Source organism: Pteropus alecto, unplaced genomic scaffold (genome assembly GCF_000325575.1).
Source record: "Pteropus alecto unplaced genomic scaffold, ASM32557v1 scaffold3, whole genome shotgun sequence".
Taxonomy (NCBI): Eukaryota; Metazoa; Chordata; class Mammalia; order Chiroptera; family Pteropodidae; genus Pteropus; species Pteropus alecto.
Window position 1 is genome coordinate 21,853,185 of NW_006442484.1, and position 26,671 is coordinate 21,879,855.

Consider the following 26,671-nt stretch of genomic DNA (forward strand, 5'->3'; position numbering starts at 1 on the left):
TACACTATCCATGAATTGTTTTTATATGTATTAGTACTTCCCTTAATAAAAAGTCAGCATTCACTTAAAAATAGCTACCAAAAAAGATTATTCATTCAACCTTGAAAACAGTGAGACAATTCTGTTTGTTCATGAGAAAAAAAAATCATTATTTAGGTAAGATATCTTTATGTCTCTCTCTCTACCCATCTGTCTATCTCCTAAGACCCTGGAAACATAGCTATACCATGGAAAGCACTGATGTGAAACCAGAAGCTATAGGTTTGAATCCTGGCTCTTTCACATATTAAGCAAGTAGGCCAATTTTCTAATAATTATCTATTTTTTTCTGAGTTTTGGACTCCTTGTTTGTGTTAAATACTTTCTCTGTCTATCCCCTAGAATTATTGTGAAGATAAAATGAGTTATTTCTGCCAAAGCACTCTGTACATTATTACACTCTATAACCATTAGTTACAGATGTTATCCTTTGTGTTCAAACTGAACATATCTGGAAATAAGGTTTATAAAAGTATGACTTTCTAAATCAATGTAATTTCTTTAATTTCGAAGACCAAATACTTCCTAGGCCAACATTATTCACTTGAAATTATATAAACAGAAAAAGTAATGAACCAATATTCAAATAGAAAACTGGAGATGTTAGTTTAGTGTGAGATGTGATATATGCTATGTCAACCGAAGAGGCCTATACTACTTGCTTTGGGTTTTAAATAATTTTGTGATAATTTATAAAATACTTACACAGTTTGCTGGGTAGATAATAGTCAGAAGCCAAACCTTACCTGTGACTACCTTAAGGTCACCTTTTCTGAGCTACCCTACCTCCTATCATCAGATTTCAAAGTATGTGTTTGTTCCAAATGGGCTGATATATTTAACCTAAAATATTTCCAAACTTTATGTGATGTTTATTGTATAGACTGATACTTTAGCATTCTGCTGTATATGTAGAAACCACTAAGGATTCAGTATATTTTGTACAGTGAAGCAAATCAGATTTGGAACTATAGAACCACAAGTGGGAAGGAGTCTTAAAGAGGATTAGGGTCACACACTCAACTGTCTACACACACCAAGCAGGTGAGGAAGGTCGGCTGATCCTGCTAACAGAGATTCAGAGTTATTCCCTCATGGTCTTTCCATGTAGCCATGGGGGCCAAATATATCAGATCTTCTGAGTTCTCCAGAGAAGCTGGAAATTTAAATTTTTGAGTGAAACTGCTTAATTTTTAAATATTGGCAACAAGTTCGAATGTGTTTAAAATGCTTTGTAAGCCAAATCAAACACATCTGCCAGCTACCAGTTTGCAACCTCTGTCCAATCCTTACATTTTACACAAGGACATGAGGCTCGGAGAGGTTAAGGGATGTGCCATGGCTATGATGAGATTGGATGGCAGGGTCGGGAGGGCCAAGGGTCCAAGTTTCCCGAACCAGATTATGATCCCAGAACTCCAAAGATCAATCAGCTTGCTGAAATGAAAACTAGTGAAGATATGTGGCTCAATCGGAAATGGCTCCTCTGTGCTTTTCTCACCCTGATTGCCACTGCTACCACTTGTGAAGTTAAATGAGGTGAAGGCAGATGCTGACAAGGGGGCCAAGAGCACAGGCCTTTTCATTCCTTTCCGGCAGTTTTCCTGTCCTTCACAGACTCACTACCACTGACTCTTCTACTCACCACCCTCTCTACCATTCCAACATAGGCTTAGTCCCTTGGAATGGGACTAGAGTGGGAACTCACTGAATGCCAGGCTAATGTCCATACCAGGTGAAACATTTTCTGAGCTTTCTGCCCAGAACGGGAATTATGAAGACACCTCACTTAAAAAGCAACTGCCCAATCTTTCTAAAAGACATATAAGCAGTAAAACCAGAGTCTTGAGTTCAGAACATGCAGCTCCACGGTTCAATTACCACATAGGCACACTGAATTTTCTAAATCTAGCCCATTTCACTCTTGGCATACACAACTGTAACCTTACACTTCAGAATAGAGCATCAGTTAGCCTAAAAATAAGATATCATCTCACACTGACACTGGGAGAAAACTATCAACAACAACAAAAGAATTACCATTTAAAACAGCATCCTGCCCCTGATTTGGAGTCAGAAGACTGGGGTCCAAAGCTTGCTTCCGCCAGCTCTGTTTCAGTATCCACTCAACAAGGGAAGCCTATGGTGAGAATAGTTGAATTCTTGGTTTTCTTTCAAGTTCTAAAAACACATGAATGTTCTCTAGGGAAAATATTTTGAAATATTAAATATCAATGTCAGATTATGCAATAATTTTAAAATAGAAAAAATGTACAGATAAGTGATAATTTATATTATCATTTAATTCCAAATATTCGAAAATTGGAGTGGGTCATTTCCAGAACCAGAAAATCTAGTGCTAGGGTCCTTTTTTACTAAAAAAAAAAAAAAAAATTGGACGATATAAATATGCATCTTCACTTACTTATGCCAATATTTGGATGAACTGGAAAAAATTAAATACTTAGGGAACTAATCAGTTGGGGTATTCTTTTATGGTGTAAACTGTTTCAAGAAACCATAAAATCAATTAACGCTGCCTTCTCTCTTCATTTCCTTTTCTTCTTAGCTTAAGAAAGTAAAAGGAATCAATAATTTAAACCTTCTCCCCCAAAGAGGAAAAAAATATTTTGAGTCACTGCTATTTATCAAATTCTGTGAGTTTTTTAGCCTTTAATTCGTCTTATACCCCACCGACATATATATTTATGATGTAAGTGGAACTCCAGATAAACCTAGAAATCTGATTGTGAAGTTTGAAGTACCCCACCCGAGTTTACGAAACTTTTAAAGTTGGCTCATTTGGCTCAAAAGGACTCTTGAAAAACAATAACAACAATCACAACACAAATACAAACAATAAAAAAATTTTTTTTCTCAAAGATTCCTCTATTGTATTTTTTATCTCTCCTCTTACTAACCTTTCATAATGATCACAAAAAATGTCACTTTTTACTTTTTTTTGGTCTACATTAAAATAAGTATTTCAATAAGCATAGAGAAAGAAAATATCAAATAAAATACTAAAATATTTTTTGAAAGAAAGAATATAACATGTTTTTCTCTATTGCATTTTTATAAAATGAAAATGGCCACTGGAGTGGAACTTGGCAATTAATTTTATCAGCTCCTTATTTCCATATGTATTCTCTTTAAAACTAAAACTACCTTGATCATGGCTTTGATTACAAATCCTGAAAACAATTATGGAAATGATCTTTAATATAATAATATATTTTACTGAACGTCTCAGCTTTTTCATTCCAACAACTGAAACAGAGACAATTCTTTGCATGTTGAAATGTGTAATTATCATGTATCCAAAAGGGAGGGTGTAATTTTCACATCTGATTACAAGAGGAGGGTGTAAGTGAAGCTGCCAGGGTAAACTTACACTTGTTTACAAAGAGCAATACCTTTGATATTAAAAACTCAAAACACGAAAAACACTGAGAAAAATCAAGATTAACATGCACAAAACTAAACACAAATCAAAGTATTTTTCTTGGCCCCACTACAAAAATAAAGTCAGTTCTGAACTTGCATTGGTCAACTTATTTCTGATAACATTAAGATTCTAACAATATTAACATTATTTTACAGGTTTGTTGGTGACTATACAATTAAAAGTTAGGAAGCTCAAGCACAAGATTTAATTTAAAAGGAAACTTCAAATTCCCATCATGCTTACGAACCTAAATGGTTAGTTTAAATTAAAGAATGATTTTCATCTCAACAGAACACATTTTCCTAAACACAATCATTGCTTGCGAGATATGTATTTTTGATGTTTTTATCTCCCTGCTTTTTTTAATCTTCTGATTTACCTTTGATAAGATTAACTTCAGCTCATGTGAACTTATATTTTGGACATGTAGGAAGAGATAATATCAAAAAAAGCCAGAGCTCTGATGATAGCTATCACTTAGCAAGAAGATTAAAGACATATAAGATCACATAACAGGTAGGAAAAAGAAACTGTCTTAACAGACAACACATATTAGAAACAATTTTGTAAGCAAATATTAAGATTCGTAAGTAACTGTGGTAGATTTTTGAAAAGCTTAGAATATTAAGCATATTTAATATTCCCATTATATCTCATAAAACTGGCAAGAAATGGAAATAAAAAGAAAGAAAAAACAGAAACTTAAGAAATCAATTTAGGAATAGAGGACAAACTTTTTCATGCTGAAAGGAATCCACTAAAACATTCTTAGCTATCTATTTAGCTTTACAATTATATAGAAAGCAATGAATTTGTTAGAAAGCTGTTAAGTTATTAAGTTATAGTAGGTTTTCAAATGCAATAGTAATGGCAAGGCTGATTTTTGGTATAGTTTAGAAATTAGGGTGTTTTATTTTGGTAATGTGCCAAATCAAACTTGACAAGAAAGAAGTTTGAAAAAGAATATGAGCTACCAAATGGTTAAGAATTAAGAATAACTACAATTAAATAAAAAAGTTATACTATTAAAAAGGAACTAGACTCTTCATTCCTCAATTAACATTGCCTAAAGCATTTCGTGATAGTCAGAGCTTAACTTTTATAAGATCTTAGCTTTAAAAAAAAGATCTTTGCTTTTTTTCTCTTTATATAAAATTTCACCGAGTCTTAAACATTCTGCAAAAAACCTGACATAAACCTCCTTCCTCTTCTACTTCAGTGGGTGTGTCTATGCCCCTGCCTGACTGCATGTATGGTGGAAGATGACTTGGGTGTGTATGGACGGAGAGGTTTGGAGGGGAAATGCAGTTTCTAGGTAGTTTTGAGGCTCACCCACCACAGCACATCCGTGTCCGCAGCATACCAATCAATGCTTAGTGCACGGCACATTTTTCACTGTGTTGTTAGAGTACATTTGCTTATATTTTGCACAATTTTAATTTAACCATATTGATCAAACTGAACACTCAATAAGACCCAAGGCACCTTAAGCTTATTAAAATTAGTCAACATGAAGCAAGTAAGCAAGGAAGTAATGGCAACTGTTTAGAGATTTAAATATAGTGGAACCCACTTAAAAAAATACCTGTTAATGAAATAAATCTATTAAATGAATTTATTTTCTCTGAATCAAATCAAAATACATAGAGTAATACTCAAGGGAACCTTTAAATGAATACTGCTTAAATGAATAAGCATCTTAAACAGACATGCTTCTCTTGAAAGGCAAATAGTATTTTCATGTTCTCTAAGGTTAATTAAAGCAAAAACTCCACTTTGACTTTTTTTGGGACATCTTGTCATTCTTTGGAATTAAGCAGGAAAAAGTTGCTTAAATAACACTATTTAAATAATATTAATGTTATTTTTCTTAAGAGTGATTGCCCGTGTGTGTGTGTGTGTGTGGCGGGCACCAGGCCCGTATGGGACAAACCGTTGAAACAACTGTTTCCATTTGTCCAGTAACTGACCTATGACAAGTTAAAACAAAAATATTTTAAATTTTTATTTTAAATCCTATCTCACAAAGAAGTGAACTGGCTACTTCTAACATAATTTATTTGCCTCTTTGGAAAGTTCTATTATTTCTTCAGCGTGGCTGAGAGGCATGATTAAAAGAATCAACTCCTTTTCTCTAATGATGATTTGTAATAAGAGGCTTGTTGGCACATTTGGGGTGTTCAAAATAATGTTTTTAAAAGACATAAATGCTCTTTTGTGGTTAAAAAAAACATAACATGTAATCTACCCTATCAACAAACGTTTCAGTGTACAGTAAGTATTGTTCACTACATGTGCGTTGTTCTCCTGACAACTCTAGGACTTACGCACATGCTTTTTAACAGAAAGTTTACGTTCAACCACATCTTTAACTGATCAGATCTCTCCTTTTCTCAGAAGGGTTGACCTACAGTGATATGTTATTATAATAAAAGCAAAAATGCAACACACATTGAAATCTTAAAGTAGTAATTCCTTTTTAAAATACAGTGGGCACATAATCCGCTGAGATGTTTCTCAGGCCCCCTTTATCTAGTGTTGCCTTTAGAGGGCCTTGTTTATTCATTTTTTTCCCCTGGCCTAATAAAAGATATTAGTTCTTTTCCCTAAGCAAAAACACTCCTATCATGAATCAGGCAACTAGTGGGAGACTGCTGGCCAGGCTTCACCCCACTAAAATTCTAATCTATACTTTGTCTTTTAGAATTAAGGAGAAAATGCATATCAGCAGAATCTCTTCTCTACTTTATTTCATTTATAAATTACGAGAATGATGCTATTATATATTATTAATTTCTGCTGTTCTCCAACTCTGCTGCGGCAGTGAGCTGCGGATGTTGGAACGGTGTAATTATGTTCTAGTAGGGTAGCCATCCGTTTCCTTTCAAAAATTTACAGGATTCTTAATCACACTGCTCATTTGGGTGCGCAGCAGCGAGGATGGCGAAACACAAACAGGGCACGTTCGTTTACATAGGAACACCTGCTTAGCATGATAGCAGATGTCAGTCCGTAAGCAGAACATAAAAGGAAAAAATATCAACAACAGCAAACTCACACCATTTTGATTTGGTGCGGGGAAATCTTTTCAGGAGTGATGGCAACAGTGGACATTCCATCTAAAACACCAGCAGAGTCTCTGAAATTCCCAAGTGTTGTTTGCGGTTAACATGCTGTCAGAGAGAAAAGGCATTTGTGCTCCTGTGTTCTGGTATTGACTCTAATTCTCTTTATTATTTGGGGGAATTACTAAAACTACCCTGCCTCAGTTTCCTGAGCAAGAAGCAGATAGGGGGTTGGATATACTGAATAAAGCTAAAGGTGATTATCGTTGGAAGCAATGTCATGGTAAGAGCATGGCTCACATCAGACTCAGTTCAGATCCCACTGTTGTCGCTTAGCAGTTGCGTGACATCAGTCAAGTTATTTAACCTTGCTAAACCACAGTTTCCTGATTTGTAATGTCTATTGAGAAAACTGAATGAGATAATGTATACAAAGTACCTGCTATATAGTGAGGATATATTAAACGGTGGCTGTATTATTACTATTATTATTATTATTATTACTACTATCATCACTATCATTTTATTTTGATCCTTGCAGAACCTTTCCTACTTAACACATTATTTATTAAAAGTCTGGAATGACAACCAACTGAAATCTCTTGCAGAGATCATAATAAAAGTGATATTTTTGATGTGCGAAGTTCTGTAAGATTATTATAATGATACCTACAATTGTTACTTTATAGTTAGAAAGATTGTCATGGTTTCCACTACATTTTCTGGGATTTGTATCTGAACCATAAAAAAGGTTTTCTGGGCTGTACTCTGCCTGAAAAAGAGCCTCAATGAAAAAGAAGTGCTTTGTAGAACTTTGACACAATAAAATGAGGCTATGGAAAGGAAAAACTCAGAAATTTATAGCTTTCATGTGCCCACCCCGCCCTTACAAATTTTGTACCAGTCTTTTAAGGACTTTTCAGACTACTCTGGTGTTTTCCCTTCTTGCCTTTCCCCCAAAATGGTTAAAATTCAAAATGGAAAACTGCTATCACACATGGGCAATGACTAATTTTCCTAAGGAATTTTAGTATTCGGAATGTGTCTGCTTGTGCAGGCCTGTGCGTTAAAGGCTCCCTGAGTATGCATTGACTTGATACCCAATAATGGCTGCTAAGGAGCCGTTATGTAGTGCCGTGTCAATGATCCGTGCATTGAGGACTCCCTGAGTACGCATTGACACGACAGACCGGAACGGCTCAGAAGAAGCTGTTATGGTCTATCATGCCAATGATGTGCAGATATTGGCAGGGCCTCTGGCCCCTCCATGGAAATTATAGAGTCTCTGAAGAAACTGGTGTGGGCGCCATGTGGGTGCCATCAGTGAGCTAACAGCAGCTCCATTTTCCCTTCTCTTTGGGTTTACTTCAAAAGAGTCAGATTGGAAAAGTTGTCCAGTAACTTCAGTGGTCCCACGTTACATCGCCAAAACATAAATAAGAGTTAAAAATATTCTTGTCATTTAGTGTTTCGTTCCTTCTCAGAGGAAAAACAAAACAAAACAACAACAACAACAACAACAAAAAACTCATACTGGTGTTATTAAAAAGAGGGGTAAAAGTTAAGGTAATTTTTTTTCATGTTTTTTAAAGTTTTTGATTATAAATATCTCTTGTCTGCTTTACAATTTCATGTTATACAGGTATATGGTACTGGGAAGACTTTTTGTTGTGGTGGTGGTGATTTTCTGAGATTAAAACATTTAATCCATGCAAAGAAAAATACCTTTTTATATGTCCTCTGCAGTTGAATAGGTACTCAAAACTCAGCATATAGGCAATGGTTCAAAAAACCTTGGGAAGAGAAGTGCAAGTTCAAGAATAAAGTTTGGATTCACACATGCTTTACCAACTTAAGGCAGTAATTAATTCACTTATGGTATTTACATGCCCCTCTTCAGATACTTATGGAGAACATGGGAATTTTAAATTCACAATTCAGTGCAAAATTTAAAATGATCTTCATTAGAATTTGAAGCTATACTCTAAACTGCTTTATATACTACCAACAGGGAGCCTCATTATGTAGTACTATATTTGGACTACCTTCTTTACATTTTGTAGCTGTAGATTTTGAATGTATTTCTGGTAAGCTTGAGCAGAATCAAACCAAGTGTTTTAATCTGCTCTATTAACTAACCAATTCACATACTTATATGGCAAACGTATAAAGTCAAGAGACCTTAATGCATCTTCTTTTCTGATATCTTCAAAGAATCATGGAAGAAGAGAGATCTGAGATACCCAAGAACAGAATGATGGGGAAGCCTTTCAGAAACACCAAACTGGTTCACTAAAAAAGAATGGTGGGAACAAAGAAACAGTCAGATTAGGCAGAAAATAAGGTTTTGATTTTAAGTACAGAAGATACTTCAGCATGCTCATTTTCTTAAGTAGAAAACAGTCCAATTCCCATAAGGAAATTTGGAACTGGGGTAAGATATACACCAGTGTGTATATTAAATGATGATTGCCTGAAAGAAGGAGCAAGAGGGTACTCCCTAAATGCCAACCCAAAGTAAATACTCTGTAAACACTGACGATTCGAGGGAGGCAGAGGTGGTAACATTACATCCCTACCATGTGCTTGAAACTTTATCTATTATCAGTATGCCTTCACAACAACCCTGTTACACGGACATTACGAAGGATAAAGACACAGTTAGGTAGAGCGACTTGCTCCTGGTTACATGGTTGGTACCAAGTAGAAACCAGACTTGATCCAGATGTCCCAAGCCTAAGCTCTCTTGAGCACCCACATTGCCTCTCTGTCTGCCTCCCAGGTCTTAAAGGTGTCATTGAGGAAGACAGAAAGCCAGTTTACTTAAATATGAACTTTAAAAAAAAAAAGAAAGAAAGAAAAAACCCCGAGTATTCAAAATGGCATAGCTGTCACTAAGTGTTCACTAAGGTATTGTTAATAGGGCAGTAGGGAGTCTAACAAAAGGTAACAAAAGCTTTTTTTTTTTTTAGATATTATAATATACACTAAATCTTTAATGCATCTGCCGTATTCCTTTTCAGAAGACAGTTGAGTAGGATGGATCTGTCTTCCTATTAAGCATGTTCTCGCTTCAACAAAATGATTTTTGTGTTCCATGCACTGAACTAGTCACTGGTGACAGTGAGCTGGACAAGACTGTCTTCAAGGCATTTACACATTTGTGGGGAGACAAACAGGACTCAGGTATTTTAAGTGTCATGAAAATGGCCAGCTCAGAACACATTCCTTAACAAATTGTTTATGGAGGGTGTTGTTCCTATAACGAATTGTTTTTAGAAGGTGTTGTTCCTATAAGGAAAGTTACCATGTCTACTTCCTGGAAAGGCAGAGGTATAAGACCATGCCAAGCACAGTGACTATTTCTTTTTCTTTTTATTTTTTAACACTCCCTAAAGTATTGAAAAGGAATAAATACCTCAGCTGAAGGTTATTGTCTCCTCTTCTCAAGAAGGTTTCAGCAGGGCCCAGAAACTGAAGCACCTCTATCATAGGATTCCTGGCAGCCTGATTAGTCATGCCTTGAAACAGTTATAATCAGAATTTACTGAGTGTCTTGTAGGCTCCAGGTGCTGCCCTTAGAATTTTGTTCAACACTCCCAATTTTCCTGTAAGTATTGGTCCCCATTTTAAGCACTATGAACTGAAGCTCAGAGAGGTTAAGAAACACATTCAGGGTCACATGGAAAGTAAGTGGCAGAATCAGGATTTGGACACAGATTTGTTTGTATCTGAAAGCTGCATATTTTTTTTTCTCATGGTATTGAATTCCTTACTCTCTAAGGAGAAAGGAGAACTAGGCTCCATTCATTATAAGTGAATGAATCTAAGGATGCTCTTGGAGTATAAGTCTGGGGACTGAAGATGTGAACATGAAATAGCAGCTCACTAGCTGACAGCACACAGTGGGGCGCGTGAAAGGAAGTACTGCTTCATCCACAAGTGGACCAGTTAATTGCTTCTAAATTTCATCCTTATTTGTGGAAGCTCTTTGGGACCTTTTAAAAAATATCTTGAATTCGCATCCCATGCACGTCTCTTATGGCTGTTGTCCAAATCCTATTATCTGGGAACTTAATTTAAAATAGCTTGGTCTTTTTGAATTGTCAAAAACTCTAATAAAACAGGAATATTTCACACTTGCACAGACCAAATTCTGTGGGACATCCAAAGCTTAGCTCTTAAATTATGTTCTTAGATCAGTGAAGAGGTAAAATCTAGACTTTGTTGAAAAGCACAATGTAGATATGAATTCTAATGAATCCTTGACAGTGTGCAGCCTATGTGAGAGTTACTATTCTGCTTATTACCTGTATCTATTAATAGACATTAATTGTAATAATAAGTCAGACATTTTATCAAACAGTTAGGCCAAAAACTCAGAACGTGCTAAATTATTGTTTTTTTGACAATATAAATTCATTCCTGAAAAGGTAGAAATCTCTTAAGTTCATTTCCTTGAATTCCAATCCCTTTTAAAAAGGTAGACAATGTGGGAATATGCAGCTGCAATTTTTTTTTTTTAAAGGCTACTGTTCCTTTAATGCCCAGCTGGTTCTGAGATGTAATAAAATTGACATATTGATTCCTTTGAATTTACAAATGCCTGTTTCATAAACTCCATCTCCAAAGCCTAGGCATCTTTAGAGCACTGTCATTTTTTTTCTCCAAATGGATCAATTATGTGCCCACGTAATCCTGTTACCTGTGAAATCCATGCATACTTCTCCCATTTGCTGCAGCTCCCAGGCGGACAAACTTGCATTATGTACGCATAAACAAACAGCGCATTTTCCTGATATTAGAGATTGTTTTCAAAGTGAAAGGCAATCTCTTGGGTCCTTTACTCAAAAAGAAAAAAAAGAGAAAGAAAGAAAGAGAAAAAGAAAAACTGTGCCTGCTCAAGCAAGCTCGATATACATACATATACACATAAACACATGTGTGTACATATATGTATATATGTATTTATATTTATTATTTATAGTTCCCAAAAATTCATTTAAGTCACATGATTTTGTTATGTTCAGTCCTTTAATTCATCCAAGGAAGTAAATTTCTTTTAGTTAAACTAGTTCATGAAGGTTTATCACATTTTTTATTGCTGTCTTATCCTTTGTTGATAATTAGTTATTTAAGGGCAAATCATCCCCAAGATACCTTGAAACAATTGAGAAATGAAAACCCAAAGTGAATTAGGTTGTAAAGTTTGAAGCTGCTTTGTAGAAAGAAAAGTCCTCAATATTTTTCCTCAAATAGTAGCACTTGACACTCACCGACTCCGCATCTTCTTGAAACACACAGAGTCCTTTATTGAAACAACCGTAGAAAACACAAAGATTCTGCTTCTACTACATTAGGAGAGAAACGCCTCAGTGAACTAGAAGGTCTTTCCCATGTCTTAAATCTGTAACAGTAAATTGTCTTCCCACACAAGTATTTACATGTTCATGTGTGGACACTCTCACCAGTACAAAATGCATAAAGAAGGCTCATGTGTGAATATATGCACAGACTGTGCCTATAGAATCCCTGCAAATAGCCAACAAGCAAACATGCTTTTGTCTATGTGTGAACTCTCTGTGTGAGCAAAGTACTGTGCATGTTCTGCACAGAGATGTGAATTCTTGCTTCATTCTTTCAGCCTGTGCTGTATCTGATTTTCCTCACTTCACTGGGCACCCAGCAGTCCAGCTACACTACACTTGCACTATACAATTTGTCTCTAAGAGATTCCCCAAATCACAAAACATCTTGTCTGCTGTCCAATGTGCTCCCCATATGCAGAAAAGATGGTCTGAAAAATTGGGTTGTGCTTGGAGCCCTGTGGCCTGGCCCACCGCTGCCATTGTGCGGGAATGGTTTTAAAGATAAATGGCTGCATGTTAACCAGATTTGACATGCTGTACAAAGGCAGGCACCTTTGGTCCCATGACACAGCCAAACAGAAAACACAACAAGCAAGCCTGGCAAAGATGTCCGACATGAATAAAAGCACAACAATTTGTCACATAGTTGTTACAAAATGTTAGCAGCTTTAGGGTTTGCCATGGGATGGCAGAGATAAGGCAGTGTGGAGAATTTGGAAGTTCGAGGATTGGTGAGTCTCAGGCAATGGAAGAGTTAATTCAAGAAAGGGGGAAAACAGTCATCGCAAAGGGATTATTTTCATTTGCTTCCTCATAAGGCCGAAGAAGGCCTTAATGTCATGAATCAAATCAGCAAGGCCAGAGTTCCAGGTTTACTAAATTCCACCGTTTTGAAGGGCTGTCTGTTAACCATCTCATTCCAAACTCCCAAAGAGGTAACACATTTTAATATCAGTTTCTTGAGGATCAAGTATCATTTTTCATTTTCTTTTTCAAAGTGACATAGTAATGTATGAAAGAAAGAATTTTGACGATGAAAAATCCTTATTTCCCATTTTGTCTCACTGTTCACCCAGAGACAAGGGAATCAGACTGACTCACTTTAACTCTTTTTCAGATGCAGGGTTTCCTTTTCCAAATGTCCTTCCAGAATTACTTATAATCTGGAAATTCCATGATTCCAGGGACATTTAACTAAAACCTTTCTTCTTGACTCTGGGCTCATGCCCTTTCTGAGCCTTCGTTTCCTCATCTGCAAAACATGTATTAAAATAATAGCATCTTTTTTGATAGAACTGTTGTCAGGGCAACATCAGATGACATAGACAAAATTCTTAACACAGGTCCCAGCACATTATAAGTACTCAAGAAATGTTAGATAACATTAGATTTCCTACAGTTACCAGAAACATTTCACTGAAACACCAATATGATTACGTCATTCTTCTTCTTTAAAAAGGGTTCACAAGCTCATCATCACCTATTTACTGGATGAGAGCCAGAAATATGGCACAGGAGATTCTCCTGCTCCCAGGCCACCTTTGCATACTCAGTTTAAGTTCATCCCCTTACATGTGCCTCATATGCAGACATCTTAGTTGGCTGACAATACCTCAGCTCTTCTCCCTTCCTCTCCTCCAATGCCTGTACCTGCCTTCCTCTTAGCTCAGGAGGCCCTTCCCTCACTCCACTGGTAAAATCCGAGTCATGTGACCATGCTCTCCTTAAAAGCCACCTCCCCCAGGAAGTCTGCCCACACGCCTTCTCCTGGATCTAGTTACACCACCTTTTGCACTCTCTACTCACAGGATACAAAATTTTTACCGCACTCATCACACTTTTCTCATTTCTCCAAACCCTTCCCCACTTTCCCCCTAGAACAGCAAACTCCTCAGTGGCCCAGGCTCTATCATTCATTCTTTGATCAGCAGCCTCAAGTACAGTGCCTGCACATAGTAGATGCTCAATTAATGCAGAATGACTAAACACTGCAATTTTCTGCGGAAGTACCAGAAATCTATAAAGAACCTGGTAGCATACTTTTCAATTATTTTTGCAACAAGAGAAAAAAATGTTTTTCTTATAATGCAAAGCTCAGATCACCCATGAGGAATGAAGGTGGAAAAAGAAAATACACATTTTACTTCCATGAATCTGACATCAGCTTCAAGATAGCAATAGCAGAATAAATCAAGTAAGCTCACATGGCAACTTTAAAAAGAAAAAGGACTTAAAATATCAAATTGTTGGCCAATCTAATACTGGTATAGCCACATAGTTTAGACCTTTTCTGAGGATCCCGATGACACTGTAAGAATATAGAGAAGATACTTGGGAGAGGGAGCTCGTGTAAAAGACTGTCACTATCAATGGTTTGATACAACACAGGTGAAATCTCCCAAGTAAAGAAACTCCATCGCCCTGCTAGCTTACAGAGAGAACTACGAACTAAATGTAAAGCATTAAGAGATTTCTACTGCAAATTTTTTGAGGGGTAGAGCCTGGAACTCTATTGACATCTGTGATTCTCTAACCTTTGTGACCCCTTGTAAACCCAGAACCAGCACAGCCTGGAGTGCCACGTAGTACCTCCCCCATCCCACCACTCTCCTGAAATTTGAGCCAAGCCCCATGTGGCTGCAGATCTTATATCCACAGGTCTTGAAGGGAGTCCAGGAAACCATTCTTTGATAAAGTAAGTACTCTCCCTCACTGAAGGTGAACTGACTGCCGGAAGATGAAATCGTCCTAATCACAGCTGGTGAGGGGCAGGAGCTGGTGAAAGGAGTGGGATCATGAAGTTAACTGGTGACCTTTCAGTTTCCTCCATTTATAGGTCTCATTTTATTTCTACTTGTAATATTAAATGGGAAACAGATTGCAATACAGGAGAAATGACGGCATGTCACTTGGAACAACCAGCCAAGTTGTCACCTCGAAACTGCACAGCTCATCTGTATCCCAAAAGTGACAAGGAAGGGTCATGAGGAAAGGCTTAATACCAGGCCTCAATTGAGAGGATGGTAAGATAGTGTCAGGGAAACAGACTGCTCCTTATTTTTCATCTCTCTTCCCAAAATGTCACGGTTGCCCGAAGACTGTCTTCAGAATGAAATCACTGATTTCTGCCTCAAATAGCAAAGAACTATGCAGAATATTTTATGTGAGGCTCTGATTATTAGATCAATCTGTAACAGTTAACTAACCATATTCTTAGGATGAGCTTTATATAAAGAGATCATTTTGCAGAATGCTTAAAAAGTCTCAAGAAGTCTTTTACTCCAGTGCCAGCCAGATACTCAAACCCCGTATTTTCCTCAATTATTAAAATATTTAAAATTTATATTATTCAAACGGTCAATATAAACCCATAAAAGTTGAATTTATTCCATTAAAACATTTTAAAAGCTCAGTGATTCTATTTTAATAATAAAACAGTATAAAAATAATTTAAAAAATAGTATCTAAACTATAAATTTACTCACGTGCCAATAGAAAGTGTCAAAAGAATGCTTAAAATATATTAAATTAATGGCATAATGTTTTATTAGAAAGCTGCATCTTTGTTAAAAGGAGAGATTCTATTAATAAGCAGAGTTCACTTCTGGAGGAAATTTTTCTAGCAATACTTTATTAACCGGTTTCTGAGGCTTATAGATAGAATAATAAAGATAGAGTTAAAGATTCTAAGGAAAATATTGGCCTTATTATAACTCTCCAGTTCTTCCTTAAACTTTAAAAATAAAACCTCAAGTATTTATTGGATTGGTTGAGTCTTTATGTCTGTACTACCTGTTCCGTGAAAAAATATTTCCCTTCAGGTCCCTATTTTATCGATGGGCATGTTGTGCAGCAAAGCAAATCCATATTAATCAGAACTTCAAGTGTACAATTTTGACCCTCCTAACAATTTTAGGCTTGCAATTTGTGTTGTTACGTTTCTTAATACAGGTCTAAAATATGTGTAGCATTGCTTTTAGGAAATAAAAAACTGATAGATCATGCCATCTATGGCAGCGTTTGTTCAGCATTTGGTACAAACGGGAGAAAAAGATACAGAATGCATGGATTGATTTTCAAATTACCTCAATATTTTGAAAACATTTTCACCTGCATGCTGAGAATGCTAAGAATGGCAAGGAAGGCAATTGTGCATTTGCACAGCCTCCACTGCATTCATTTATAAATTACCTCATCACTGACTGAAATTAACACTGATTCTTACAGGCAATTTCTCAATTTCCAATGCTAATTACATTTTTTTTACTTTTAAATTCTGTACCACCTGTTTTGGGCAAGACATCTTAGGCAGCGCGACCGCATTTAATCACAATTTTAATTAACCGCCCTGTAGATGTGAAAAAGAAGCAATTATAATGTAGATGAATGATGATTTTTCTGCATTAAATTGTTTTGTTTCCCTGGTATGTTGATTGTAACACAGCACACAAATACAGTAACTGTACAATTTTTTTCTATTGTAATTTAGTAATTGTTTTTGGAAAACCAGTTTGGGAATGAGTGACTTCATCTGTTTACAAATTGATTGATACTGTTCACTCACTGATTGCTGTGGCGTATATTTTGGTATTGCACAGCCTAGCATAAAATATAATTAGAGATGCACAGGCTTTGCAGCACCATTTTGGAATCTGAAAATCAACTGTAACTGAAGTATGTTTTCCTTGAGCATACTAGTATCAGTTGGGGCTGATGAAATGATAATCAAAACAATGGGCTTTCCAATTCTACCACTAGTAGAAATCCTTGGTTTCAATCTGATAGTCTAATATGGTAAGTTTATGAATTACTCTGTACTAGGCCTGGGAGCTGGGGGCTGGCAAATCTGAAGCTTGCACAACTCACTCAGATCTGTATCAGAAGAAGCATACAAGTGAGGTAAAGAAACAATGATGGAGAATAAAGAGTTGCTGCTTTGGAAATGGAAGGATTGTTCCTGACACCCAGGCACAATGCTCTGATGTGCTGTAGCTCTAGACTATCTCATCTCTACACTGTGATACAATAAGATCACATTCATGCTCCTGGCTTGCAGATACTGATCATTAAAGCCCTACCCCACTGCAGATAAATTCAAAGATCTTATTTACGTGAAGCAGACAGAGCTTGTTCCTCACTCGGCTAGTTATGGAATGGGAAGAAAAGACAGCCATCGATATCTGTTTATTTGAAACCTGATGCTGACTGATGGCTAGAAGATCTTACTATTCTCACACGAATTAGAGGTTCCTTCAGGAATGCACTATTCTCACATCACACCCACTCCCAGTCCCACAGAAGTTCTCAGCTAATGCACTTCGTTGGCATCACAGGGCTGGAGCCTCCCTCCAGTCATCCAATGAATAGCTCTAAAATGCGCTCACTTGGAAGAGCCCTGGGCTAGGGCATTTCTGCTGGACTGGAATAAAAGGGGAAGAGGCCATGTAAGCAATTGTGGATGTTCAAAGGAAACTATTTATGAGATATCTTCATCTCTATTTTGCTTCTTTTAATATGCCATTCCTTAGAAGATCCTGAACTAGGACAGTTCATTAAAAGGTGAGAAGTCATGTTGGTCCTAACCTTGAGTTTGTTATGAAACATAGCTAGGATATGGCTTCATTTAGAGCAATTTACAGATAGGATTTTATGAACTGGTGCAACAAAGCAGATAACGTTGACCTGGGGGTTGGGGCTGGAGGACTATTTGAATCTTCTTTTTTTGTCTCCTTTATAAATAGTTGCTAATAAAGTATTAATAAGAAACACCAAACCAATGCCAAAATTCACTTCACATATTAAGTAAGAATCTGCCCCATCAATGCATTAAAAGGTCTATCTTTTTGCCAGTTTGGAGATTTGCGCGTCTAAAATCTTGTTCACACCAGTGGGACTGGATACATAAATCTCTCATGAAAATTTGAGAAAAGAGGCCAGAGAGTATCTTGTAATCTATGCTGCTAGCAGGTGTGTCTTTTTCAAGTATGATATTATACAAAAGCTAGAAATAAAGGCTAATCTTGCCTTGTCACCCCTACCTGTGGCACCCTTTCTGGCTGTGAGAATTATTTGCTATAAATGAACGTTGTGTAAAATGACTACTTTAAAAAAAGGCAATTCATTTCAGTTAGTAAAACTGTCACTACTAAGAAAGTGTGCTTAGGGCAGGTGAAAATGTGTATGTGTGTTACTCTAGAGATTCAATTTCAAATTTTTAGTGCAGTCTCACTGGTTAGCAGCAGAAATACTTTCATGCTGCTAAATATTTTTTTCACCTTTGCCACCTTCCTCACCTTACTTATAACAGCTCTCAGGAAAGATTTTATGAATGGAGGTTAAAATAACCTTGAATATCTCAAATTATAGCCTCTTTACATAATGGAAAGGAAGTGTTTTGGTAACAGACTTAAAAAATTTTTTTTTTCATAAAGTTGTTCCAGCAATAATGCTTGTTTGGAAGTTTCTAAAAGTGGCAGCTTCTGCGCTATTGCTGGGACGAGATGTCACTCCACAAACCTTTCTCCAAGCAGTTAGCCTTGGAGAGAAAATAAAGTACCTGATCCCGGGCCTTAGTCAGTCTTAGCTCCCCATATCTTCACACTCTGACCCACTGCGCGTTCCTTCGAGCAGAGAGCTGCTTGCCATGGCTACCTCCTCAATATAAACTTGCTAACTAATCTCTTAGCAAACACTTGAAGCAAACTTGAAGGGAGGAGAAAGAGGCAGAGGGGGAACAAAAAATCCAGCACAGATAAAGCTCAAGACACATTCAGTGGGACACTGGGATCTAAATTTCATACTAAACTTCAGTTTTCTTTTAAAGAACTAGCTGTTGCTGGTGAGACAGGGATTTTTGTAACAATTATTTTGTTTTTAAGCCTAAATCCTAATTCTTCTACTATCTCTTAAATAGGGCTCACTTTAACATAAAGTCCTTTAATTTTTTTTTCCTGCCAGTAGCAATGTGCCTACCCTTACAGGTATTTGTAAATAATTTCTTTTATAACCAAATACATTTTTAATAATGCGTCTTTTTAAAAGTCTACCCAGACTGTGTAATGTTTTCTTAGGAATTTATGTGAAAATCCACTGTTGGAAATAAATAATGACTTTCAACCAGTGATCAAAGAAAAATAAATCTTTTACCCTAATAAGACTTTTTAAGACTGGAATCCCATTCTTAAATGGATAACAGTTAAGAGGCTACCGACAATCTATTTATTTCCAAAGCTGTGTTTTAACGTTGGCTACACAGAAAATGGAGGAGCAAATGAACCCTAGAGTCTTCAAAGTTAAAGCTTTTAAAATTAAGTTGGTATACAGTATTTGAAAACATATTGTTTGGAATTTAAGTTTTAATATCTAGGAATAAACAGAGCATTAAATCAAGCAAAACTGTGACAAGGCCAATACGCACATGGACGATGCCAGGAAGGCATCTTCAGCCCTTTGTTCACAGCCTAACAAAACTGTGCCGTCACACCACTTTAGTTCAACAGTGCCTGTCGAATGGGCATCAGCAGATCAGCCAATGCCTGTCATACACAGAGCCTGAAGACAGTTTGAAAGCAAGGGCTTATACGACCCCCAAGTCTAGTTGGAAAATGGTGAGGATTTTAAATCATCTAGTAAAGATACCGGCACACGCACCCTCCAAAGTTACCAAAGGTGGGAGAGAATGACAAAAAGAGTAGTGGTTAAAAAAAAAAAAAAGACATTAAGGAGAAAAAATAATGTACTTGGGCAAAGGAAGCACTTTTCATGTTTGTTTTCTTTGCATGAGCAATTATAAAAGTTTTGCAATCAGAATTTTTCTTAAAGTGACATTCCCAATAGTAAAATAAAAGTTTAATATCATTTCTATTTTAAGATTTTGCCACATTTTTTGGCCTTTAAACAACTGAATAAATGTTTTTATGTTATCAGGATAGGAGGGCATTATTTGACCAAAAGAACTTGCAACCCCATGTTATTCAAAGGAATATCTCTTCAAATATAATTTTTCCTACGTGGCTGTTTTTGTGGACCAAATGCACTAACTTTTGAGTCTGCAGTCTCTGTGAACATTTAATCTGCCTCAGAAGGGAATCCAGGAGAAAACAAACCTGGTAAAGAGAAGGAATTGTTAACTCTCTACAAGTTAACAATTAGGAAAGAAATCCAAACCGCCTTATTTTCCTCCTATAACACTGATCATGAGATTTGGCTTTCGAGCTTTAATAAGTGCTGCGGAGGTGCCTCAGAACTTTCTTCTTGTTTAATTAAGTGTGCCCACTCCTCCTAGGCATCCAATCAGATTAAATGAGAGCCAGCCTCCGGAGCAGGATGATAAGCCCTAGTGGTAAGAATTAGCTGAAGGTGTTCTCAGTCTCTCCACCTTTCAAGTTCCTCCAGGATAGGCTGCTACTAAGATCAGGACAGTTGAGATTTTCCTTACACTGAAGTTGAAAAGCTCTCACTCTCAACCTCTCTCCCCCACCTCTCTCTGTCTTTCACTCTGCTACTGTCAGTTTGCTGCCTGTACTTTAGCTGTCTCTTTTCCAGTCTCTACTCTGTCAGTTTCTGGCCTGCCAATTTCAACTTGAAGCTTGACTGGGCTGATTTGATGCAAATACCTCCAGGGAAAACCCTGAAACTGATGAACAGTTATGTCAAGTCGATTTTGCACCATCGGGAAAAGGTAACCTCTGCGAGAAAAAAAACAACAAGGTTAAAGAGACAAGGGCTTTTCACGTGTAATACCTCTGCTGCACATCTCGTTCACTGTTTACCATCCCTCAGAAATTGTAACTGTCAGAATTAGTCCTAATTGCAGATGCGAAAGCTGCCATTATAATAAAAACAGAGGCAGTGCAGGCATTAAATGTAGCAGCCTAATTTGTGAGACTACAGAAAAGGTAGAGTAAATGAATATTTCATTACTTTAATTACCAGGGACTACTCTTTTCTTGCTGTCTTATGATAAGTGTTGCTGTAACTAGCAACAGCAAACATCCACTAAAATATAAAGTGCAATAATCGTCCTGCTGTCAGGATCACCGCTTTAAAATACGAGCCGGGAAAAAAATATAATGGTTTATCTATTTCTTAGAGATTGCAGAAGTAGAAGATGGAAATTCATTTAATGTCATGGGGGAAAAAAACGCACACACAAAGGCACCAGTAAACAGGTTTTAGTCAGAGAATAATGGCTCCAGGAGAGAGAAGGGGGAAAAAAAAAAATCAGTTGGCTATACATTTGAAATGTTAGCCCTAAAAGAATGCTGGAAACTGAAAAGTAGGAGGTAATAGTGTTTGGACTTTTTAAGGCAAAATTTTGTTTTGTGTTGCACAACGAAATTGCTTGAACATTAGAAAATAAGACTCCAGTGACTGGGGGAAAGACAAGAGGAAAGCAAGTGGTTTTCAACAGATTAAGCAAAGGTGGAAAAAGTTCAAGTTGGCAAAAGTTTAGATCAGTCCAGTTCCATTAAAAAAAAAAAAAAAAAAAGACTAGATAAAGCCTGCCAGAAAAAGGACTTTGCCTTCAGTTTCGGACTACTGCTTCATAAGATTTGGGGGGTATCAATAATTACTCACCACTGACACCTTAAAAAGCCCTGGCATCTCTCTATAAATGTCAATTTCAGGTAAAGGGGCAAAGCCGGGTGGTGAGGTGGCTGGAGTGTAGGAGGGAGAGGTGGGTCTGGGAGTGGGGGGTGTGGTTGAGGAGGTTGCTGAGACTGGTTGAAGCCAGCCTGTCTCTGCATTTATCACTTTGTCCCAGAGGAGGTGTTTGTTCAACATAGCAGTTGGACAGCACAAAAACACTGTGGCCAGAAGCCCTATCAAAGAACCTACTGACACATATCATTTGTGGTCTCGGTTTCACAGGGCAAGGCTACCTCACACTTTATCTGCACAAGTATAAAACTCCACACATTTCTAAGTGTTCAGTATAGTTTGTTTAATCCTCTCCGTTTTTTCTTTTAAATATTGTAAACACTACCTTGAAATACCACCTTTATTCAGGATTCCTGAATGCTGTTTTAAAAACCATAATAATTTGCAATCAATTTGGCATAATCTGTGTTAAGGTTAGTAATACTGAAGGAAAACGGGAGAAAACAGTTTCAAAGCACAAAGCTTGTAATTTATCCTAAATAATACACTTAAAGCTTAGATTAATAGGTTCAAGTAAGTTTTGTAAGAGTCATGTGGCACAGGGAACACTTCTTTTTTCTTACGATAAATCCTACTAAATAGGAGTGTACATTAATGCTTTACCTCTATCATTTTTGTTGAAATGTATTTCATTCACAAGCTATATGATTGCAGTGAAAGTTTAAGAGGAAAAGTACCAGAGTTGCGGTCCTAGGGTGCATTTGTGTATGTGTGCATATGGGTTGTATTTAGTTTTCAAATTCCCATCAGCAGAGGAAAGGTGATAGAAAATCTTTAGGGGACAACCATTTTGCTTAGAGATTTCCCCCTCTTAATGGCTCTATTTATTATGAAAACACAGCTTACTGAATTCTTTATATATAAACCTCACCTCTTAAAACTGAGAAATCTCATGATGTGAAACACTTCCATTGATGTGCTTTGTGTCTAAAATAGAAACTTAGGTACTTCCAAGAATAGGCATATTGCAGAGTTTCTTTGATTACAGTTATTCAGATGTATAAGACAATATAAATACAATTTAAACTAGGAAACAGTGAAAGCTATATATTATACTTATAGATCACTTGGGCACTGAATCCTCGAAATTTACTCATCCGTTTAAGTGAGAGAGAAAAAAAATCTCATACATCAAATGATATCTTAATCTGTTGATCTATTATTGATTACTTATTTTTGGAGGAAGTGTGTATCACCTTGTCAAGAATACCTTTCTTTCCTAGAGCTGATTAAAAAAAGAAATAAGAAAACGTACATAAAGAACAAAAATCACTGTATTGTCATATTAGCAATGTAACTGTTAAAGAGGAATCCATTATACATTTTTACATAGAATATGTTTTGCCTTTTTGTCATGGGAAATCATTAATGACAATTACTTGTTCCCAAAATACTGTAGTCATTTACCCCTATTACCTAAGATTATTTAAAAATGTTTTCACCTTATCATTGTGATTTAAAAACACACCTTTATGTATTTGGTCTTGTGATAAAGTTAAACTAACCAGTTCTGCATTTATTGTTTGCTTGAAAGAATATCTTCATTTAAGTGGGATTTAAATTATTAACTTCAAAATATTGAAGTTCAGAATTAGGTCTCCTTCAGTTTAGAGTGTGTGTGGGTTTAAGTTGAAATGACACAAAGTAACCCAGAAAAAAAAAGAACAAATAAAAATGGATTGCATATAATAGATTATTGGAAAAGTTATCTGGAGTCCGAATTTTATAGTAATGTTTCTTGAGAAAAGGAAGGCAACTTAAGGATGTACATTAACATTTCTGTATTGTCTTTTAATTCTAACGATTACTTCAAATCTTAGCCCCTCAACTCAGCTCAGTAATAGAACTAAATTTGTAAAAAAAAAAAAAAAAAAATCGTGAATCATTATGATGATTACATCCAATTGAAAAATGAAAGCGAAGTTCAATCAGATCCTTCTTGAAATGTTTGCTTCCCTTACATCCCTTATGTGTCCCAGCTGCTCGCTCTTCCAAAGTCTGGTTTTCAGAAGCCGATATTAATTTCTAACCAAGACTGTAGTATCCACTATCACATCCACATGGCTTTATCAGCTATCATACTTTATTGGGTCACAAACACACAATATCTGCTGAGACATTGATCATTTTCCTTCTCTTTTCTCTTTTCAGCTCCTCTAACTTTCCTGTCAGGAGCCTGAAAAAATATGCGCAGTTACTGTTGCTGAGGGGAGACAAAGTTTAACTTCTGGGTTGGCATTCGGAGAATAATTCATGAGCAGATTTCTAGCAAATGATATGATTTGCTAAATTTTGGTCTTTGATTTATATTTATGTACTCCTGCTACTGCTAAGGTTTTGCCAACCTCAATTAGATCATGAATGAGATCATTTTAATTCAGCCCCCAAACTGTGACCTGACCATGGTCTGAGAGTGTTCAAAAAGTAATTTTAAGCCTCCCTTTGATTTGAAAAGGAATACTGCATGCCTGGTCGTTCATACAAATAACATAAAACTTAATTATTGGATGATTTGGCAGAGGACCTTCTTGCCAAACAACAGTCAATGCCAGCTACTGTGATGCTGGCGGTGCCCGGGCCCCCGCATGCACAGCCCCCTGTATACAGCGTTTGTTCATTGTGTCTCAGGACAAGATCTTTCAAATAGGATTCATGGATCTGGGAGACAGGGTGCAAGTGAAAGGTGTACCATATTTATAACTCCAGATTAAAAAAAAAAATGCTGTCTCACCTAGAAGGGAAGTAGATCTGCGCTGTCAAATCACCAGGAGGCTGTGACAAAGGGAGCTTGCAGCCTGACACACGGTGTAACAACATAGCAAACACCTTTAATTCTGTCATGTCTCATACCCTTTACTTTCTCACACATTTGTGGCTGCTCGAATGTTGACACCTACACTCTTTTTCGAAACTAAATAAGGCAATCTTATTTAAGCCCAAATGCAACACCTGTAAAATTATTCTTGTGCCCAGCAAAAAATAACCATTAACTCCTTTCTCTTATAAATGCCTCTCTGCTTGCTTTGAAAAGTCTCAAGTTGGTAACAGCCGACCTGAGGCTCTGATTCTGAGGTTCACATGACTTCCCAAGCTCCGAAAGATAGGCAAAACTTCCCCCTTGAAAAGATGTGAGGGCTGCGATAATGTCACTGTCCAAATTGGCCTCTTGCAGCTTTTCAAGTTAAAGCTCCTTTCTTCATCACAAACTTCTGGTGTCTTTTATAGTAAAGAGAGAGGCCCCAACTGCTTCAATCCCTCTAGCTACCATAGTCTAATATTTTAAAAGCTGGAAATGAAAATAGCTTTTCTAAAGATATTTCCTGAAATTTTTAATGTGCTGCCTTGATTCCTTTCTTTTTTTTTTCCTTGCCAATTATAAACCAGCATTTGGAGGGCTTATGAGCAATGTAAGTCCACCTCATCTAATTAAACCACATTGTTTTAAAAGCTTGAACAGTTTTCATGTCTACAAGACTTGTCTGAATAATAAACTGCTAGAGCCAGAATTCTGAGTGTCTTTGGAGAACCAGGATTTTATCTGCTGAGCACCAAAGAGCCAGGCACTCAAAGAGTTAAAGAGTGTTCCCGCATTGCTGGGTAGGTTAATATCACAGCTGCCTGGTAAAGCATTATCCCCGTACCTCACTTAACAAAAGCCTCCTTTTGCAAACAGACTCCCACTTTCCCCCCAAGTGTCCAAAGGTGTTTACTGAAGTAAATCTGCCTAAATCCTTCATTGCTAGGGTCATGGGGGTGGATAGGAGGGGTGGAAGGTGTAAGGATAATCTCTTTTTGTAAATTCTGTAAATCTTCTGGGAAAAAGAAAAAAAATTCAGGAATCTGTGTCACATGCTCGTGTACAACTTCTAATATCTCTAGTAGTTTTGCTCTTATAAGTGAAATCTGCCACAATGGCTATCGGAAAAGCCACATTTCCAATTCTTCACTCTGTTGTTTGAAGCGACTGCACTTCCAAAGTTGTGTGTGCGTGTGTGTGTGTGTGAATATGTGTGTGCGTGCTGCATGCTCAATCTAATTGTTGAAGAAAAACTGTTGGTATCTTAAAAGCGGTTTCAGAAAAAGAAAAAAAAAGATGAAGTTTAGGAGCAAGATAATGTAGCTGAAAAGTTGTCAGAAGAGGTTTCTGCTCTTGCTGTAGTCTCATTCCAATACCATTAACTGCATGTTACTTTTGCATGTTAAAAATGGAGGCAAATAGCACAGTAAAACCTGACAGGTCCGCCTGCGAGGGTTTAAACAGCTCCCAGTAAGAAGGAGCCCTTTAGGCATAAACTTTCTCTCTCAAGAAAACGTGAACACCACCAACCCCTCCTTATAAATCTTGAAGCATCCAGTTTGAGATACAAAAAGGCTGTCATCTCACAAATGTTAAACATACTAAAAAAATCTGAAAAAAAAGTATGGAGAAGGTGTGAAAAACGTGGCACTTTACAGCCCTCAAAGCTTTTTAAAATAGAACAACTTTTCCCCCTAAAATTCTTTTCAGAGAATTTTTTTTTTCCTTTTTGGCTCATTTGAGAGTTTCTTTCTTGGCTTTTTTCCCCTTTCATTTGAAAATATGAATTATCATAAAAAGTCAGGGGAAAAAATGGGAAAGTCTTTTCCAGTTTTCCTGAAGATTTATCAGTATATTTAGGCTAGGTGTAACCACGTCTCCTGTTTTCTCTGGGCCAGACACCCATCACTGAAACCAGACCAGGGCCTCCAGAGACTTTATCCCTTCTCTCCTGAGCAGTCCCCAACCCCCCTCCCCCCTATCCTGTGCCCTCATCTTCCCCATCTGATGATAAACAATAAGAGTAAAGCCAAATAGTAGGTAGCATTCAAGAGTGGGAAGTCCACACACCTGACCCCAAGTCTAACAGGCTTCTGGGGGAGAATTTGATCCTTCCCTGACACTTTTTACCTCAAGTGTTGAGCGGGTGGCCATGAATAGCACAGACATGCCATCTTGTAACACTATATGCCTGTCAGGAGGACAGGGCCTGGTTGTGCATCCGCTATATAAGGCTGGTAACTAGGGAGGCCCAACAAACAGCCACAAACACCTAAGTTATTTTACTCAG

At 37.0% G+C, this 26,671-nt stretch overlaps 1 protein-coding gene across 9 annotated transcripts in view; it reads right to left on the minus strand.

Annotated features, from left to right (window-relative positions):
• Positions 1–26,671, minus strand: part of ZEB2 (zinc finger E-box binding homeobox 2) — a 130,221-nt gene that overhangs the window by 93,800 nt on the left and 9,750 nt on the right. The gene's annotated exons all lie outside the window — the stretch shown is intronic.